Here is a 20,588-nt window from a genome sequence, read left to right as displayed (position 1 = left end):
TGTGGAAGGAACGGAGAACACTTAGCCAGAAGAACAAACTGGAGATAGGATTGGGGACATAATAAGCTTTCTTTGAGGCTGAAGGGCTGTTCTGTGGAAAAGGGATTCATTTTATTCTGCTTGGCCCTTGAAGGGCAAAACTAGGAGCAACAGTCAGTGCCCATGGAGGGCAAGATTTCAGCTTGATGTGAGGGAGAACCTGGGAACAAGGAGAACTTGCCCAAATGTCTGGGCAACTCTAAACGGGGGCTGGGTAACCCCTTTTAGGGAATGCTTAGGGAGAGGTTCCTGCTCAGATATTTGGACTGGAGGTCCCTCCCAATCAAGAGACTCTGGGATTTCAAACCCTATCTTCTCTGTGGCAGTGCCTTGGCACCACGCCTGCCAGGCACCAGGAGTACATGTTCTGATTAGAATTTCAAAGGCAGCTTCCTGCAGAGATTAACCCCTGTCCTCTTGTCCATCAGCCTCCTGCTGCACTACAGGCTTCAAGGCACCAATGAGCAGAGCTCTGCAGTAGGCCTCCCTTAACCCCGGGGCCCTTGCCAGCCTAGGAGGACACCCGATTTCCCCAAACCGTATGCGGCTCCCATTCAGATTTCCTCCAACAAATGGGGTTTGTCATTTTCTCTCCAATGGATGGACTTTGGAGAAATTGGCCTACAGTGAGTGAAATTGCCCCCGTGGGCCTCGGCTGATAGTGTTATAGTTCTTTTCCACCTGCTTGGAGTCAGAGAGCCCCCTGCACTGGGCAGCCTCCCAGTTCCCCTGGGGGGGGAGCTTGGACCCATCACACTTTTGCCTTCCACACCTGGTCAGCCTCCTGGGCATCCCCTTAGAGGAAAGGAGAGAGGAGGGAGCCCTGACTGCCTGCATTGAGCAGGTCCAGGGACCTGGAAAAGCCAAATCTTTTGACTCTTTCCTGGCTACCAAATCCCTCTAGCCTTTGGGGGCCAGTTTTCCTCCATGTCTTATCCCACCCGGGACCACTTCCTGTCCTCTACCCCCATCCCTTAAGTAACCTTTCTAGTAGGGGCAAGATGGCAGCTCGGCTCGGCCTCCTCCCCCCGAGCCATTCTTTTCAGGATTGTGGATGGAAATTGGAACGAGAATTCAGTGCCAGCCAGGGAGAGAACTGGAGGGCACTTCCTTACAGGCTCAAGGAGAGAAGCTGTTTATGGAACTAAGAGAGCGAGGGACATGACGGATTAGTCTTTTCTGCTTCTAGAACACCAGAGGGTTAGGAAGCGCTTGCGTGCCCATGATCTCATTTGGGCCTCACAACAGCCCTTGGATGGAGGCCAGGTATTTCTATCTCTATTTTGCAGATTTGAAAAGCAAGTCTTAGAGAGGTTCAGGGATTAGAAGAGTTCTACTAGACCCCAGAAAGCAGGACTAGAAGCAATTAGCTAGCCACCGGAAGGAGACAAACACATGTGATCTTGTTCAAGGGAAAAACTTCTTACCCATTCAAAGTGTCCTAAAGAGAAAGGGGCTGCCTGGCGGGGAGGGGGAGGAGGCAGCCCAGCATTCACAGAGACAAGCTGCACAACAGCTCTCCCCCAGCCTCTCCTTTTGGTTCCGGTCTCTGATGCAGTGATGTCTCTTCTTTCCCAGGCCAACCCTCTATGTTTGACTCCCGAGCCCATTTCCTGCCAGCATCCTCCCCCATAGTGCCCTAATTTCTCTTATATAGTCCTGGCTTCTTCACCGCCACCTGCAAATGTGCCCGGTTGGACCTGGTCCGGGAACCGCACTCGGCCCTTCTCTGGGTGATCCTTTGTGCACCCCCTCCTTGCACAGCCAAACTCCCGGAAAACAACAGAATGAAACAAAAATCCGACCTCGTGGCCCCTACTTGCACACTTCCCCACTCACATTTCAGCCCCTTGCCATCTGACGTCTGAGCCGGGCACTTAAATAAAGCCACTCCCTCGGAGACCAGCAACAGATGCCTCAGCTGCGAAATCTGATGGCGTTTGATTAGCCCTCATCCCTTGTGGACCTTGCGGCAGCTCTTGATCCTGCTGACTGCCTCTGCCTGCAAACTCTTTCCTCCCTTTCTTTTTGTATCATTGCTCTCTCTGTCTGTCTCTCTGTCTCTCTCTCCCCTCCCTCTCCCTCTCTTTCTCTTTTTCTCTTCCTTCCTTCCTTTCTCCTCCCTCCCTCCCTCCCTTTCTTTTTCTTTCTTTCTTTCTTTCTTTCTTTTCTTTCTTTCTTTCTTTCTTTCTTTTTCTTTCTTTCTTTCTTTCTTTCTTTCTTTCTTTCTTTCTTTCTTTCTTTCTTTCTTTCTCTTGTCTCTCAATATATCCAGCTCTCATTTCTTTCCTGAATTTTGTCCTCAAATCTCCTCTTGGAGATCTCCCCCTGGGTGATCCGTAAGCCTCCAAAACTCAGCATGTCCCCAAACACAACTCTGAACTTGCCTTTTCTCCAAGCCCAAGTTCTGTGTCCAGGCCCAATTCCACATCACCCTCTTCCTGGTGAGGTTAGCCATCCCTGCCATCACCCACACTTGCAGCTTATCCTCAGCTCAAACCTCCCCCCCACCCCCATCCCTCTGAGGCTCTTGCCCTTCCTTTCCACTCCATTCATCATGCAGCCTGGACCACTGCAAGATCCTCTGAAGTGGTGTCCCTGCTTCCAGTCTGCCCTGTCCCTCATCTGTTCCCCCCAGAGCTGCCCATGGCACAAGGTCTGATTGCCGCTCCCTTGCTCCAGGATAGTTAGTGGATCCCTGAAGCTTCTAGGGTCCATTATCAACTCCTCAGGGAGCACTTTGGTCTGTTCACAGGCCGGCACCCTCCTCTGTTCACATGGCATCTTTGCTCATTCCGCCATGTTGCCTTCTGCCAAACTGATCTCTCTGCTGCTCCCCTCTCTGTGGCCTTCTGCCTCCCGACTCTGAAAGGTCCACAGGTGCCAGTCCTAGGTCTCCTGGGAGGGAAATGCCCATCTCTGTGACCTTCCCTTTATAGTACTCTGAGCTTATCTAGGTTCCGTTCATCTGGCACCTTCGGAAGGAAGCTTATAGAGTTACTGGCAATGGGTCTGGGTTTTCTCTCCTCCAATGATCCTATGTTTATATGGCTGTTTCCAGGCAGTGTTCCCAAGTGGACCGCGCGCTCCTTCAGGACAGTTAGCTACCGGAGTTGGGTCTTAGGGTCTCTAGAACTCCCCACACAAAGGCGCTCAATAAATCTTTATTGGAATGAATGGAGACAGGGATTGAGCTGGCGTTCCCCCAAGACGGGGCTGGGGCAGGTCCAGTCGCCAGGCGATTGCAGGATCATTTGGGCCAGCCCTGCTGATGAGCTGAAAACTAGGTGCAACGACCTCCTACTGTTCAAGTTGTTAAGTTGATCATTTTGGATGGCCCCGAATGACCTTATAAATATCCAAATGGCCCTTGGCAAAAAAAAAAAAAAAAAAAGGTTCCCCATTCCTGCTCTGAAGGATTTTTTTTTACCTCTCTGCTAGTTGTGCCTTTCTGACAGTGGCCAGTATGAGTAAAGGTCAGAGGGAAGAGGAGGCAGGAGGGGAGAGGAGGTAGAAAAAGAAGCAGGAGGATAGAGGAGGCACAAGGAGAAAAAAGGCAAGAGGAGATGAAAGAAAAGGCAGGAGAGAAAAGGAAACAGGAAGAAGGAGGTGAGAGGAGGCAGGAAGGAAAAAGGGGCAAGAGGAGAGTGGAAATGGAAGAGGAGGCAGGAGGGAAAAGGAAGCGGAGGAAGGAGGTGAGAGGAGGCAGGAAGGGAGAGAAGGCAGGAGAACAGAAGAGGAAGGAGGAAGAGAGAAAAGGCAGGAGGACAGTGGAAGCAGGAGAGGAGATGGAAAGGGAGGTAGAAGGGGAGAAGAAGGGGAGAGGAGGCAGGATGAGAGAATAACTAGAAGAGGAATGAGGAGGGAGAAGATGAAGAGAAGGCAGGAGTGGAGAGGAGGTTAGAGGAGGCAGGAGGACATAGGAGAGATGAAGAAAAGAAGAGGCAGGAGAGAGAAGCTGAAAAAGAAGACAAGAAAACAGAGGAGGCAGGAGGGAAGAGGAGGTGAGAGCAGAGAGGAAAGAGGAGGCAGGAAGAGGCAGGAGGAGAGAGGACATAGAAAAAGAAGGAGTAAGGGAAGGTGAAAGGAGGGAGGAGATAAGAAGGATAAAGAGTTAGACGAGGAGGCAGGAGGAGAGAGGATGCAGGACAGTGAAGGCAGGAGAAAAGGAGATAAAATAAGAGGCAGGAGGAGGGAGGTGAAAGGAGGCTGGTGGGGAGAAGAGGCAGGAAGGGAAAGAGGGCAAGAGGAGAGGAGACATAGGAAAGGAGGCAGGAGAGAAAAGGAGCAGGAGGGAGATGAAAGGAGGCAGGTAGGGAAGGCTGGAAGAGGAGTCAGGAAGGGAGGATAGAAGAAAGAGGAGGCTGAAGGGGAAAGGACAGAAGAAGAAAGAGAAAGAGCCAAAAGGAAACAGGAGGAGATAAAAGAAGGAAGAGGAGACAGGAAGAGAGAGGAAATAAAATAAGAGGCAGGAGGAGGGAGGTGAGAGGAGGCAGGCAGGGAGAAGAGGCAGGAAGAAAAAGGAGGTGAGAATAAGAAGAGAAAAAGAAGAGGAAGCAGGAGGAGGGAGATGAAAGGAGACAGGTAGGAAGGGAGGCTGGAAGAACAGGCAGGACGGAAGAGGACAGAGGAAGAGAGGGGAAGAGGCAAGAGCAGGCAGGAGAGAGGTGGGAAAAGGTAGTGGGGAGAGAAGGAAGAGGAGGCTGGAGGGGAGAGCAGGTAGACAAGGGAGTTAAAATGGGCTCTAATTGGAGGGGGGAGCCTCTAGGGTACCACACCCAAATGTGATTGTGAGGGAGCTAAGGGTATTGTAGACTGAACTGGAGCCGGGGCTGGCCCCATCTCTGGAGGGCACTTTTTCTCGCTCTTACATTTCTGCCATCCTAGAGCATAGTTCCCAATGCCCCTCACTGCCAGTGGTATTTTCAGACTGAAACTGGTTTCTAGAATTCAGCAGTAATGGCTCTCGCGCCCTCAGAGACTTGTAGAGCAACAGGCTTGGCAGTGGCTCCCGGGGCCCTGTGGGCATATGGGCCAAGCCTATGCAGGGGCTGGGAGCTGAATTGGAATATTGGGTTTGAGGGAAGGCCCTAAAGCCCTCGGCGGCTGGACTTTCCCTTAGGTGGGAAGGGCTGCTGCCCTCGGTTCTCCCGCTCTGATGGGCAGCCCCCTGTTCTCCTGGCTTTCTTACATATGTGACAAGGCCCGAGCCCAGATTGGGCACTTTGGCTTTGGGACCAAGGAGAGCTCCCCTCCAAGTGGCCGGGATGACCGATGACCATGAGCCCACAGCTGTCGGGTCTGAGCAGTGGTGGACTAGTGAGCAAGAGCCGAGCTCAGCTCCTCTCCCGTTCTGCTTGAGGCCGGCACTTAGCTTAGTTTCCAAGAGGTGCCTGGGTTGACACATTCTGGGGGACAGGAAATGCTCCCAGATGGAAAAGCAGGCTTGCAGGTGGGGCTCCTTAGACCGGCCCTTGAATCCAGACATGAGGGCCACTGAGCAAGGTTGAGAAAGAATAGTTGCCTTCTGTACCTGCTCAGAGAGTTCTGGGCCTGTCTTCTGAGAGACCTCTGCAAGGTTATGGGAAAGACCTTAACAGGCAGGAGAGCCCAAGTTTTCCTTCATAAGAAAGTAAAAGAGGCTCAGCAGCTGAAACAGCTCTCCTTAGCCACGTTCCCCTTGGGCTCAGAACAGCTTGGGCCAAGGGCTACAGCTGAGGAGCCTCTGTGGAGTATCATGGGGCTTAGAACTGGCAGAGAGACCTTGGAGATCACCAGGTTCAAGCCCCTCACTTTTCAGGTGCTTCTGAGGCAAGAAAAAGGGAGAGAGTTGTCAAAGGCAATGCACTGAGTCAGGAGTGGAGGCAGGATTTGAATTCAGGTCGTCTGCCTCCCAGATGAGGCTTTTTCCTTGTCATGAACCTTGTGAGCAGGGACCAGAGACAAGAACAGGGTTGGAAATCTGGAGGTCGAGATCGGTAGAGTACAAAATGAGAGTTAAAGGGACTAAAGGAGAAAGTTTGCATCCCCAAGGGCTATGTAAGAAAAGGACTGCTAGGGTCCCTGTGGAGAGGCCTGTCTGCCCCGGAGATCCACCAAAGGCCAGGCCGAGCCAGCTCCCAACCTGAACCCCCTCCTATCTCGAGGTAGTAGGGCCGGCCAGCCCAGTTGGACCCCGGAGTGGCCCCAGGGCTGCTCGGGGGACACAGTGGGATGGAAGGGAAAAGAGGCAAAAAGCTCACCACTCCATGGGAGGTGAAACCCTAGTCAGATCGGCCAGTGCTCATCAAGCAACCCAAGGGGTCAAGAGCTGAGCTGCTAAAAGTGTTTCATTGGGCCAGAAACGTGTTTAAGAAGTAGGGGAACGGGGGAGGAGTAAAATGCAGGGTTTTCAAATCTGCTAACCATTTTCAGTATGCTTTGCTCGCCTCCCCTACCAACGGGGGCTCATCTGATCCCGCCCCAGTCCCCCAGCCCACCACATGAGCCAGACAGCAGCAACTTCTTGTGCCGGACATAGGGCCCTTCCCTCACCCTCCACCCAGTAGAGAGCATTAGGGAAAGACTCTAGCACCCACTAACTGCGGGACTCTCCCACTGCTGCGCCCAGTGGCTGGGAAGCTTTTGGTCTCCGGTTGTCTCAAGGAGAGAGCGGAAGTCCTAGCGGGGGAGGAGAGGTAGCCAGTCTCTGCCAGTTGGGCCTTTAGAACTGAAAGAGGCGTGAGCAAGATGCACGTGAGACAGGCCAGCAAATAGGTGCCCTGAGCCCAGCAAATTCAGTGAATGCTCCAGCTTCCCCGTTCTACTGGGCATCTGCCCTGTCTTAGTGAATGGATGATTGGATTTGGAATCCCCAAAAGCCGGGTCCACATATTGCCTCCTACGCTTCGAGGTCATGTGACCTCAGGCAAGCCACAACCTCACTGACTCTCAGATTGCTCCTTTGTCAAAGGAGAATGATAGCACCTACCTCACAGGGTTGTTGTGAGGAACCATTGGGATTACAAATGTAAAGCACTTTGCCAATCTTAAAGCGCTATATAAACACAAGCTCCTGCTATCATTGTTCCTCTCTAGTCGTCTCTTAATCAGTACTTCCCTACTCTTCTCCACCCCTAGTCTGCCCCCTGCCTGTATCACTAGCAGTCACAGATCACCTGATCGGCATCCCCGAGGGAACTTGGGCTCCCCACATGGAGGTTGAATGAGGCCCTGGAGGATGTGTTGTGGTCGAGGGTTCCGGGTTACTTGTTTAGGTCCAGGTGAGTCTTCATGGCTTCTGAAGTATCCTTCAACTTTAAGATTCCGCAAAAGCAAAAAGAAGGAACCACCTCTCAATGGAGCAGAGGGGCTTGTGAGGGCAGAACCACTGGATGATCAGTGGAGAAAGCCATGAGGCAGCCAGCTCTTCAACAAGCCAAGGGACAAGAGGAACCAGAGGGTGGACAGTTGGATCAACAAACTGGATCCCCAATCATGGCACTGGTAAGACATGGGTAATATGAGGCCAGAATCTTGAGCACAAGGGGAACTGGATGGCAAGGTGACCAGTTAGCTAGCTTTCTGCTTAATAGGAAGAAACTTGGAGAAGAGATAGAAACCATACCCTCTCATGAAAGTGATGGATGGATCACGCAGGGGGAGCCTCATCCTAGAGATTTTCCTTTCCAGTTTCCCAGAAATTGTGATTACAAGATTCCCTTGACCTCTGAAACAGCATGCTTTTGAGAATAAAGAAGGGACCAGGTGGTATTGCAAATGGCTCTGTGACAGTTGCCCAAGACGTTGGGCAGCTCATAGCCCAGTCTGGCACACAGGTATTCCCCAGGGAAGTAGTGATTCAAAGATCCCAGGGAAAGCCCTCCCCCAAGGAAAAGCCACACTCTTCTTGCCTCCCCCTCATCCCACCCCTGCCCCGGTCGTACTGGTCCACCATAGAGAGGTTTTCCCTGCCACTTGAGGCCTTTCCCTCCTGTCAAGAAAAACAGTTCTAAAGCTAGAATATAAGGCTTCCTAGTGGAAATTTGGCAGAAACAGGCATCAGAATTAGAATTTTGCATTCAGCCGGTGACGCCAAGAAGATGGACGTGCTCCTTGCAGGCAGGGACCGGCTTGTCCTTGTCTCTGTATCCCCAGCACCTAGCAGAGTGTCTGGAACCCAGCCAGAGTTTGAGAAATGATTGTTGAATGAACAAAGAATGACATAAAGAGGTGGGGAGGAGGCCGAGGCCTTTGAGAGGGCCATGAAGGTTGACAGAGGCAGTTTTTTCCACAGGTGCCTGAATAGGCTGGTGCTAGAGATGTGTAGGGACCAGAGAGGTCCCGGCTTGCTTTTGTGGCATTTAAGGTGGCAGGTTACCCATGATTCAAGTCTGGGCTCTCCCTCGGTGTCAGTCTTTAGACCTTCCGCCCCTTAGGCCAACTCAGCTGATTGGTGAGGAAAACGGGCCATTGGAAGCCAGAGGAACTCCCGGGAAACTGACGTTGCTGGCATACTAATGATAGAGACCTTAGGAGGGACAAGCAAGGGGTCTGAAGACAATAAGCTGCCCGTGGCCACTCTGGCCTTTACCAACTCGAGAGCCCAGAGGTATAGAAAGGCAGAAACGGGCAGCTCCTCCATCAAAAGATGGATCCCGGCGAAGAGAACTCTAGGCTGAGCAGAGAAGTTTCTCTCTGGAAGGAGAAAGTAGGGAAGTGGGCAGAATGAAGCCTACAAGCTCTTGGTGGCCACTTCCATCTGCACAAGAGGGCAGGAACCACGATCACATGTGCTGGCGTAGCTACCTTCGAGCAATCCTGTGACACGTGTGGGCCGTGGCTGCTGAAGGTCTGGCTGGCTGCCTGGCTGGGAGATAAAGCCATTGGGCTTGACTCTACGAACCCCGAGTTCAAACTCCCTCCAGTTCTTTCCATGGTGATTCAAGCATGTGCATGTAGATTCTCCCAGAATCCAATAGACACCTCCCCAGAGTTCCTCCTGCCAAATGCTCCCTCCGAGGCCCGGGGTCAGAGGCGTGACTCGCAGACCCCCAAATGCTTGCGATGGAAGCAGAGGGCCGGATTCATTCTAAAGAATCTCAAAATTGCCCCAGGTTTCACAAGCCCAAAAGATGCTGTCAAACAGCAGCTCTGACGCCTTGATGGGGCTGGAGAGAGACCAGCCTTGTGCAAAGGGAGCTATCCTCCCCATCACCGAGCCTTTGTAATGTGGGACCTGAAATGTACTTCCTCCTCACCTCTACCTCATAGTCTCAAGTTTCCCTCCAGGTCCAGGTAACCCTCCGCTAACCCCAGCCCCTGATCCTCTCCCTCCCCACCTTCCTTAGTCCTCCTCCAATTTGTATTCTCTCTAGGGTGGTTTAGCTGTTGGCCTGTGATAGTCTCCTAACTATTGAAATCCTTGAGGTTAGGGATGGTTTGATTTTTGCCTTTGACTCGGTGTCCCCAGGGCCTGCAATAATAGTCACTTATCCGATACTATTTGAATAAATGAATAGATGAATGGCTGGATAGGTGGATGGATGAATGGATGAAGGGGATACCCTTTGTGAATGTGACTCCAGTGCCCTCACTGAGGCGATTGGTGCTGCTCCCAATGCACTAGCTGGTTATTGAGGATCCAAAGGGATCCCTTAGGTTAACCATTTCAGGTAAGGGGAAAATATAAAAGCAGCTGGCTGTAAATGTCCTTCCCTTGGTCCAAGTGTCTCGGGAGGTCGTTTGCCAGTGCCAGACTTGCCAGTTGACCAGAAAAGAGGGTCAAGGTTTTGTGCCTTTCAGACCTCTTAGGCTAGCAAGGAGGCACTGGACCATAGGAGGCTGGCTGTATTAGGGCTCCTGCTGCAGTTTACTTGGCCATCTGGCTAGCATCGACTTGACTTGACCACTATCCCAAGGGACAATCAGAGAAGTAGAGGCTGAAGCATTGGGTATTTCTGCTGCAGTTGGGAGACTTCTAGTGAAGTGAATCATGTAGGCTCTTGCAGTGCTGTGAGACTAGAAATGCAAGCTATATCAACCTCCTCCCATCCCTGCACCCTGCCCCCATTACCACCTGTAGAGTTGTGGAAAGTTCAGTGAATAGGACTGGCCAAAAAGGATGGCACACCAGGGACTAGGATGCCAAATTTCTAGATCTGCCGTTTCTGAGATGGAGCTCGGCTTGCCACAGATTCTTTCCATTTGAATTGCTGTTGGTGAGGTTCCCCAGAGATCCCTTCTTTCTTTATAGGTCCCCCCCGGAGGGGCGTTTTCCAAGACTCCGGGATCTTGGAGTGGACGAAGGGCACGTCTGTGCCAAAGGCGGGCCGAAGCCGTGAGATGTGCCCACCTCTGGGGGAGATGGGAAGAGAGAGGTGGGAGGGGGAGAAAGAAAGCCTGGGGTGAGTCAAATGGTCTCAGCTCTTAAGTAGCAGGAAGGCAGCTTTGCCAATCACACCTTCTGAATCCCAGCAAAGAAATGGAACTCTGTGGGAAAGCTTTTAAGGGAGAACAGACCAAGTCTTCAACTGGCAAGTGAGGGCACGTGCAAACTTGGAATTCTCTTGCAACGCGATTGTTCCAACTCTATTTGTCATTACAGGTCTGTAGAGATCAGATGGGGATTGTGGGAAAGTGTCAGAAGGACAGTCGTGTGGGAGAGTTGGGCCCTTTCTTTGGCTTCAGAAGGCAGAACCCAGACTCAAGGGAGGAGCTGCATAGGGCAAATTTCAGCTCGGAATAGGGGCAATCTTCTGGGAGTCTAGAGCAGAGAAGGTCATGACAAACCCTTAAGCCTACAGCCAAAAAGCCCATATCAACTCCTCGAAACCTAGAGCCCAAGACGCCCATTTCAGCTCCCAAAACCTCAAGCTGAGAAATTCATTTCAGCTCCTGAAACCCAGAGCAGAGATGCCCGTGTCAGCTCCTAGAGTCAAAAAGTCCATCTCAGCTCCTTAAACCTACAGCTGAGAAGCCTGTCCGTATCAGCTCCTGAAGCCTAGAGCAGAGAGCTGCATTTCTAATCTTGAAAGCCAGAGCCAAGAATCCCATTTCTCTGAACAGGGAAACCTATTCATCCTTTTAAACTTAGCACAGAGAAGCCCCTTAACCTTAGAGCTCGGAAGCCCATTTCAGCCCCATAAACCGAGACCAAAAGCCCATTTCAGCTCCTGAAACTTAGAGCCCAAAGCCTATTTCAAGCCCCTAAACCTCAAGCAGCGTCACCCATTTCAGATCCTTAAACATAGAACAGAGACACATTGATTTCAGCTCCTGAAACCTGGAACACCAAAGCCAATTTAGCCTTTTAAACCTAGTGCAGAGAAGCCCATTTGGGCTCCTGAAACCTAGAACCGAGAAGCCCATTTCAGTTCCTGAAAGCTAGAACAGAAATGTGCATTTTACTTTCTAAAGCCTGGTGCCAAGAATATTCAAGAATATTTTATGTTAGCTCCTTAAACCTTAAACAGAGATGCTGATTTAGCCTTTGAAACCTAGAGCAGAGAAGCTCATTTCAGACCCTCAAACCTAAAGCAGAGAAGTCCATTTCAGAGTGTTAAACCTAGAGCCAAGAAGCCCATTTTAGCTCCTGAAATTTAGAGCAGAGAAGCCCATTTCATCTCCTGAAAACTAGAGCTCAGAAGCCCAATTCAGGTCCTTAAATCTTGAACAGCCAGGCCTATTCAGTCTTCTAAACCCACTTTAGGTACTTAAAACTAGACTCAAGAAGCCTATTTCAGGTCCTGAAACCTAAAGAAGAAATGCCGATTTCAACTCCATAAAACTTGAGCAGAGAAACCCATTTTAGATCTTTGAACCTAGAGTCAAGAAGCCCATTTCAGCTCTTGAAACCTAGAGGAGAGAAACCCATTTCAGCTCCTTAAAAGGAGAGCAAAGAAGCTTAGTTAGCACAAATATACAGAGAGCAGAGAAATCTCTACCAGCCCCTTAAACCTAAACTAGAGAGGCCCATTTCAGGTCCTTAAACCTAGAGAACAGATGCCTATTTGAAGTCCATAAAACAAAAGCAGAGATGCCCATTTCAGTTCTGAAACCTAGAGCAGAGAGGTCCATTTCAGACTCTTAAACCTAGAACAGTGACACCCATTTCAGCTCCTGAAGCCTAGAACAGAAAAGCCCAGTTCACCTCCTTAAAACTACAGCTCCAAAGCACATACCAGCTCTTGAAACCTCCAGCATAGAAGCCCATTTTAGCTCTTGAAACCTACAGCAGAAAAGCCCATTTTAGCTTCTGAAAACTAGAGCCCAGAAGCCCACTTCAGGTCCTTAGATCTCAAACAGCAACACTTCTTCAGCCTTTTAAATCTAAAACACAGAAGCCCACTTCAGCCACTTAAAACTAATCAAGAAGTTCATTGCAGCTCTTGAAACCCAGAGTAGAGACGCCAATTCAGCTCCTTAGAAAAAGAACAGAGATGCTGATTTCCATTCCTACAACCTTAAAGAGAGATGCCTTTTCAGTCTTTTAAACCTAGAACACAGAAGCCCACTTCAGCTGGAAAAACTAGCTAGTACAACTTCACTTCTACTAAAACTAGAACTCAGAAGCCTATCGTGGCTCCTGAAACTTAGAGATGCCCAATTAAGCTCCTGGCATGGAGAGCAGAGAAGTTCATTTTAGCTGCTTAGCTGTAGAGGACAGACACTGACTTCAGTTCCTGAAACCTTAAAGAGACGCTGGTTCAATCTTTTAAACCTAGAACAGAGAAGCCCATTTGGCCCCTTACGTCTAGAGTAGAGAAACCCATTTCACCTCTTGGAATGGAGAGCAGAGAAGCTCATTTCTACACCTGAAACCTTAGAGACGCTGGTTCGATCTTTTAAACCTAGAACAGAGAAGCCCATTCAGGCCCCTAAATCTAGAGTAGAGAAACCCATTCCACCTCTTGGAATGGAGAGCAGAGAAGCTCATTTCTACGCCTGAAACCTTAGAGACGCTGGTTCGATCTTTTACATCTAGAACAGAGAAGCCCATTCAGGCCCCTAAATCTAGAGTAGAGAAACCCATTCCACCTCTTGGAATGGAGAGCAGAGAAGCTCATTTCTACTCCTGAAACCTTAAAGAGACGCTGGTTCGATCTTTTAAACCTAGAACAGAGAAGCCCATTCAGCCCCATAAACCTAGTGTAGAGATACCCATTTCCAATCCTTCAAAACAGAGCAGAGATGCCGATTTCAATTCATGAACCCTTGAACAGAGATCCCAATTCAGTCATGGAAACCCGGAATAGAGAAGCCCATTTCAGCTCCTGGAATATACAGCAGAGAATCCCATTTTAGGTTCTCAAACCTAAAATGGGATTCTAGGTCCTTCAATACAGTAGAAACACCAATTTCATCTCCTGAAACCTTGAGCAGAGAGAGCAGAAAAGTCCAGTTCAGCTCCTGAAACCTCAGCCACAGAATCCCATTTTACTTCCTGAAACCTAGACTGGAGAAATCCATTTCAGGTCCTTAAATGTCAAAAGGTGATGCCTATTCAGCCTTTTGAACCTAGAGTAGAGAAGCCTACTTTAGTTGCTTAAAACTAGTCAAGAAGTCCATTTTAGTTCCTACAACTGGGAGTAGAAAGGCTCATTTCAGCTCCTTAAATGTAGAACAGAGAAGCCAATTTCAGGTCCTTAAATGGAGTCAAAATGCCTATTTCCACTCCCAAAACCTTGAACAGAGATGCTAATTCAGCCTTTTAAGCCTAGAGCAGAAAAGTCCCATTTGGCCACATAAACCTAGAGTAGAGAAGCCCATTTTGGCTTCTGGAATGGAGAACAGAGAAGCCTCTTTCTACCCCTGAATCCTCGAACAGGAGCACCCATTTCATCTCTTGAAATCTAGAGTGGAGAAGCCCATTTCGGCCCCTTGAACCTAAAGCAGAGAAGCCCTCTTCAGCTACTTCAACTAGAGCCCAAAAGCCCATTTCATATCCTTAAACCTAAAGCCAAGCAGTCCATTTCAAGTACTGCAACCTAGACCAGAGAAGTTGCTATCAACTCCTCTGAACCAGAGCAGAGAATTCCCTTTCAGATATTAGGGTTAGAACCAAGAAGCCCATTTCTGCTCCCAAAAGCTAGAGCAGAGATGCCCGTTTCACCTCCTGAAGCCTAGTGCTGAGGACATGTGAGCTCCTTCAGCCTCAAATAGAGACACCAGTTGAACCCCTTAAAACCTAAAGCAGAAATGCCCATTGCAGCTCTTGAATCTTAGAGCAGAAAACATTGCAGTTCTGTAAATCAAACTGAGACTCCTACTCAGCCTTTTAAACGTGGAGTAGAGAAGCCCATTTCAGATCATTAAACCTAGAGCCAAGAAGCCCATCTCAGTCCCTTAAACCTAGAGCCAAGAAGCCCATCTCAGTCCCTTAAACCTAGAGCCAAGAAGCCCATCTCAGTCCCTTAAACCTAGAGCCAAGAAGCCCATCTCAGTCCCTTAAACCTAGAGCCGAGAAGTCTATTTCAGTCCCTTAAATCTAGAGCAGGGAAGCCCATTTCAGCTCCTGAAACCTACAGCAGAGATGTTTATTTCAGCCTCTTAAACTTAGCACAGAGATGTAGGAAATCTAGAGCATAGATACCCATTTCAGTTCCTGAAACCCAGAGCCGAGAAGTCCATCTCGGCCCCTTAAACCCAGAGCCGAGAAGTCCATCTCAGATCATTAAACCTCAAACCAAGGAATCTCATCTACAATCCTTGAGCAGTGACCATCTTTCTGCTCAAAGCCTTCTCAGGACACGAACAATCTCCATTTTGATACAGCTCAAACGATTACTAGGGTTTTCCTTCTACTGAGCAAACATCCGCCTCCCTGTAGGGCCAAGACAAAGAAGCCTCATCTTATTTTCCCATGAGGAATGGAATCATCCTTCCCGTAAGTCTTCTCTTCCTTCAATCCTTCTGATCCTTAGACGGCCTGGTAGCCAGTCCCCTCTGACCACGGATGTGCCCCAGTTTGCCAGTCTTCTTCCTGGGCTCCCAGACCAGATCAGCATCTAGCCAGGGCAAAGGAACAGGGAGATGGCCACCCCTCTCCCTTGGGGCACTACTCTTCTGTCATTGTAGCCTACTATGAATGCCTTGTCATATACTGTTTGTAGCCCACTCCCATCTCCCTAATTCTTTTGAAACTTCCTCCTCTATTCTCTCCTACACCATGTTTTTGATTTCGAAGGGTTTTGTCCCTTTAACTCATGTGCAGGACTTCGTACTCATGCTTACTAATGTTCAGCTAGCTCTTTCAAGCTCCTCATCATTACCACCTGTCAAGGTTTACAGGTTTGTTTTGTATGTATATATACATATAGACAACATCTTGGCGTCATCCAAATCACTGATTAAAAAACCAATTAGTATCCCTGAATACGGGGCCCAGGACATGGTCAGCTGATTCCCCCCAGCCTGGGATCTGACCTGCCCGGCATTCAGAGACACCCCTTGGGGGTGATCATCCAGGCCCCATATCTTCATCTGGTCCCCAAGGATCCCTCAATGATCTCAATGGTCCCATGATCCCATGGGAGCCTTTCTTAGCTACTTGGCTGAACTCTAGATATTACTGTTCTCACTCCATTGTCCGGGTCTACTTAACTAGCGATGCTTTTCACAAATGAAAAGAAGATTGAGTAGTATGATTTGTTCTACGTGACCACCAGCCATCCTGTGGACTTGGGTCCACTGAGGGGGATGTAGGGAAGTCTTCGTTGGTCAAAGGAAGGTGAAGGGGTGATACAGAGGTAGAAAGTCCCCCGACCCAAGAGACAAGTACCAAATTCTTGGGACCAGTGGGCAAAACTCCAGATTTATACCTCAAAAGAGCCTTGCTCTAAATAGCCTCTTACTCAGAAAGGAACCAGAGGAGATTTCTTACGTTCCTGAGGGTCAAGAAACCGTGGACCAGCCACTAGTCTACCTCTTGAGAGGTTCCGTCTTGCCTGGCTCAGGTTACGGCAAGGTTTAAGGTGATCATCAAAATCTCTGCCTAGGTATGGGAACAGGTTTGCTACACTAAAGAGAGGGAATAAAATATCCTGGAGCTCCCCCATTCGGGATTCTAATACTATTCTTCTATTCGAGCCCAAGCTGGGAATTGGCCGGCAGGAATATCCAACCCCGGTCTCGGCCCTGGACAAGTTTCATCTCCCCTCTGGAACAGAGCAATCCTTCACTCTCTGTACAATCAAACATATCACCAAGCATTTATTAAACCTCTACTATGTAGACACCGTGCCAGGAACTGGGACGGAGATGGAAGCGAAGCCGTCCTTCCCTGTGGGGAGCTTACATTTTACTGGGGTGAAACATTGACAAAGTGAGGCAAGTGTCACGTGTGTCCTACACATACGGAGTAGTTTGGGGTGGGGAGAGCACTAAGACTGGGGGCGGGGCATGCCATGGCTGTCTCCTAGAGGAAGTGGCACTTCAACTGGGCCTTGAATGAAATTAGGGATTCATTTGGGGTAGGAAGGACTTGTCCAAGCTCACTGAGGCGAGAAATGGAATACTGGGAGTGGAAAACAGCCATCAGGGTCATTTGGCTGGAACGTGTGAGAGGAAATGATGTGTGGTGGGTGACAGCCAGATTGTGAAGGAATACTGGATGGAGGACTTTGTGGTTTCTTTTACTGCTCATTCTAAGGAGCTCCTGAGGTTCCCAGGCAAGGGAGTGACTTGCTTTAAGAAGGGGATTTGGGCAGTTCCGGGGAAGATGGATGGAGAAGGGAGAGAATCGAAATCTGGAGTCCAATCAGAGGTTGTTTCAATAAGCCAGGCCGGGGCTAATGATGGCCAAGGCTGTTGGGGCAAAGGTGCACTGTGGGAATGAATCCGATTGTAATGGTGCTCAGGCCTGAGCTTGGATCATCGGGAGAGAAAGGTTATTTAGTGATTTCTAAGAGCTCAGCGCTGACACTTTGATCTTTTCTGAGCCTTTGATGTGGCACTCAGCAGTACCCGGCCTCCCTCTACCACTTCCTCACATCCTTGCTTCCCAGGCCCCTCTTGATGTCATCGTTTCCCCGAGGAGGGACTTGGACCTGTTGCTTTCTCGGTTAGCCAGCCTGCCTCTACCCATCTCGAGTCTGTCCAGCTCCCGTCTTCTGGGCTAAAGCCGGGTAGATTAGCAGGGAAGGGGAGGGCCCGACTCCGAGGCGGGGCTCTGGGCTCCCCAGGTCTGTAGCTACCGAGGCCAGGCTCAAGTTTATGACTTCTTAGCTGAGGAGCCTCACACTGGCTATTTATTTCTTTGCCATTTAATTATCTATCATCTGGTAGCTTTTGCCAGTAGTGTTTATACCTAGCCCATCACATCGGCCATGACTGACTTTGATCCCGACTGCCTTCCCCCATAATGGAGATCTAATGGGGAAAAGAGTGTGTGTGTGTGTGTGTGTGTGTGTGTGTGTGGTGTCATATATGTGCATGTGTAGCACACCACGTGTGTGGTGTATGCATATGAATTGTGTCGCACGTGTCTGTGTACTCTGTGCATGTGTGTGCTATATGTGTATGGTGTGTGCATGTGTGTGCTGTTTCCCTGCAAGTGAGGTGTGTACGTGTGTGTTGTGTGTATGGCTATTTATTGTTGCCTTGCATGTGTGTGTGTAAGTTGGTGTACACATGTGTGTGGTGTGTGTGCATGTTTGTGTATTGTATTGCACTGTGTATGTATTGTGTGGACGTGTATGTGTGTATGGGGGGGCAGCTGTCCTTAGTGCTGACTTTGGCCCCCGGGGCTGAGGTTCTCTTGGACTTTCAGGAGGCCCAACCAATGGGCCCCTGGATGCCGGGTTCCTTTTAATTCTGGCTCAGAAGACAAATTGAATAGAGCCCAAATGCATCTGGGCTGCCACCCCTTCCCCAGCCCACCTAGTGGCAAGGAGCGGGGCTCGAAGTGGATCGTAAAATCCCCTTCTTTGGAATTCATTTGTTCATTCAGCAAATGTCGATTCAGTTCTGGGGATGTAGTGGAATTCAAGCTCAAACAGGACATTGGCCCCGCCCTCAGAGAGCTTATAATTTGGTAGGGAGATAGGACGGTCAGAGGAAGCGGGATAGACAATATTGTGAAAACACAATGAAAAGAAACAGACAGAATTATTCTGTGAGGTCAAGGTGGGAAGTTCGTTATCACCAGCCTCCCGGTGAGGTCAAGGTGGAAAGGTCATTATCACAGCCTTCCAGAGAGGTCAAGGTGGAGAGGTCATTATCACATCCTCCCAGAGAAGGGGGGGTGGCATTTGAAGCAGAGTGGCATGGGATAACAGGAGACACAGGAGTGGCAAGGGGCCTGGGATGCAAGGCCCAGGACTTTGGTTGTGAAGCGGGAAAGAGCTGTTGAAGATTCTGAGCAGTGAGGTAATATCTAAATCTATGGCCTGCGATCCTTCTGTCTCTGACTTGTGCCCTCCCTGTCCTGGCAGAGGGGCTGCCCTGTGCGTCCTGCTCCGGAGAATATGCCTTCACTGAGCCTCCATCACAGTGTTTGCCATTGGTCACGTGCCTAGCCCTCTGCGGCAGGGGCATGTTTGCACCTGAGGCTCCCACTTCTGGCCTTTGGGGCCTCCACTTGTGAGCCTGAGGGCTCCTGCTCACACTGCCCTCTGCTACCTAGGAGAAAGGACCCTGAGAAGAAAGGGCAGGCACCAACCCCCATGGGGAAAGCCAACTCTGAGCAGGAGATCCATAATAGAGACCTGGCTCCTTCCCTACCCAAAGTCTGACTCCTTTTTTCCTTAACCTTTTCCTTCTGCATCCTTAGCTCCCTGCCTACCCCACGCTGCGGGCAAATGATACCTTCCCCATGTCTCTGCTGCTGCCTCCAGCTCATGTCTGCTGGGAAGTTAGGGCTCCTTAGAAGCACGATTGGGAGGGCGCAGGTGGACCGCGGACCGCTGCCCCTAGAGACGTGGCCGTTCTCATCACGGTGGGACCGGGGACCGCCAATCACACTTGGTTGCACTTGCGTTTTTGCCGGACTGTGTCGAGACCCGTGATGCTTCCAGAGATAATCCCCCTCTGTGAGTCCCCAGCTCAGCCGGCCCAACTACGGTGAGAGGGGCCATTATCTCCTAGCTGCACAGTGCCGGGTCTTCCGCTGTCGTCCACCCTGGCCCGGACGGCCATCCCCATTTCTTACCTCCAGGGAACTTTCCCAGCTTTTTAAAGGAAAGATGGAACAGGGATGGGGAAAGTGGGAGGAGAAACACTGAGAGGGGAGAGCAGGAGTCTCTTGTGCTCCCCTTCTGAGGCTGCTGCAGGGCAACTACAAGAAGGGGCTCCTCAGAGAGCCACAGGATCTAGAGGTAGCCCTGGTGCTTCTGGGTACAGCTTGGAGGGGTCTGGAGGCTGGCGTGGCCTGGCTGTTTGAGCTCATCAGGCAGTGTGGAAGGAGACATCCATTTTATCAGATTCTAGAATTCAAAGTCACCTTAGAAATGATCAGATACCATCAGGACCAGCAGTGGGGGGAGGAGGGGACAGAGGAGGAAAGCCAGGAATTGCCTTGAATAGAGTTCAGAGTGTAAGCAAGGCGAAGGGGGAGGGATAGACTGTTGCAGAACGTGGAAGGGAACATGGGATGTGAAGAACAGAGATCAGTGAGTAGGCCATTTGGCTTGAGGACCCAGGGGATGTCATCAGCCTGGAAAGGTGCACTGTGGAGAGGCAACATGGAGGGCCTTTCTATGACCTGCTGTTGTGGCTTCTGGTGCGGGGCAATGACATGGTCCACCCGGCCCTTTTAGGAATAACTCATTTCACAGCTATGCAGAGGATGAACTGAAGAAGCATCGGAGGCAGGGCCGTGTAAGCATATTGCTCAGTTGGGTCGCCACCGCCCATGCAATTAATGGTACTGATCGGAAGTCTCGGGTCTTCAGATTACCAGGAGAGTGATTGTGCTCATTTTTCAGATGAGAAAACAGAGGTCCTGCAGTGAGAAAGGAGTTAGGCTCCAGGAAGCAGGCGGCAAACCAACAAGGAAACCACAGTCTCCTTGACTGGCTAGGACTTGAATCCTTCCCAGGAGTGCTGCTCCTCAATAACCTCCTGCCACAGCCGTGAACGGCTCTTTCCAAGAGTTCTACCTGTGGATCTCGCGGCTATCAAGGCCACGTTCCAAGGCAGAGTGGGCCCCAGGCTCGATGGAGAATAAGCGTATTAAATTCCTGTGCTAAAGGAGAATACACATAGAAATGGGATGGGTTTAGGCAGACCGTGGGTATGGCGCCCAGAGCCCAGAAACATGGCGGCCACGTTAGGAGTAGTGGCAGGGACTGGCGGCGGAGGGGCTCGGATGTGTCCACGGGAGGTACGCAGGCAGGGGGTGGAGACGGGAAGCCAGATTGTAGAGGATCACTTGCAGAAACTGGGGATGTTTTGCTTACACAAAGAGTACAAAATATGTAAGAAGAGAGAACCCTGTGCTTGGCGTTCAGAGGCCCTGCCCCTGCCCCCTTTCCAGTCTTCTAACACCTTGCTCCCCTCACGTGCTCTTCAGTCCAATGATACTGGCCTCCTGTCTGTTCCACAAACAGGATCTTCCATCTCCTGACCCC

General features: G+C 50.3%; 1 protein-coding gene across 1 annotated transcript in view; it reads left to right on the top strand.

Moving 5' to 3' along the window:
• The window catches only part of NALF2 (NALCN channel auxiliary factor 2), a 42,725-nt gene that overhangs the window by 10,620 nt on the left and 11,517 nt on the right, over window positions 1-20,588 (top strand). The gene's annotated exons all lie outside the window — the stretch shown is intronic.

This window comes from Antechinus flavipes, chromosome X (assembly GCF_016432865.1).
Source record: "Antechinus flavipes isolate AdamAnt ecotype Samford, QLD, Australia chromosome X, AdamAnt_v2, whole genome shotgun sequence".
NCBI lineage: Eukaryota > Metazoa > Chordata > Mammalia > Dasyuromorphia > Dasyuridae > Antechinus > Antechinus flavipes.
This window is presented reverse-complemented; position numbering and strand designations above follow the sequence as displayed.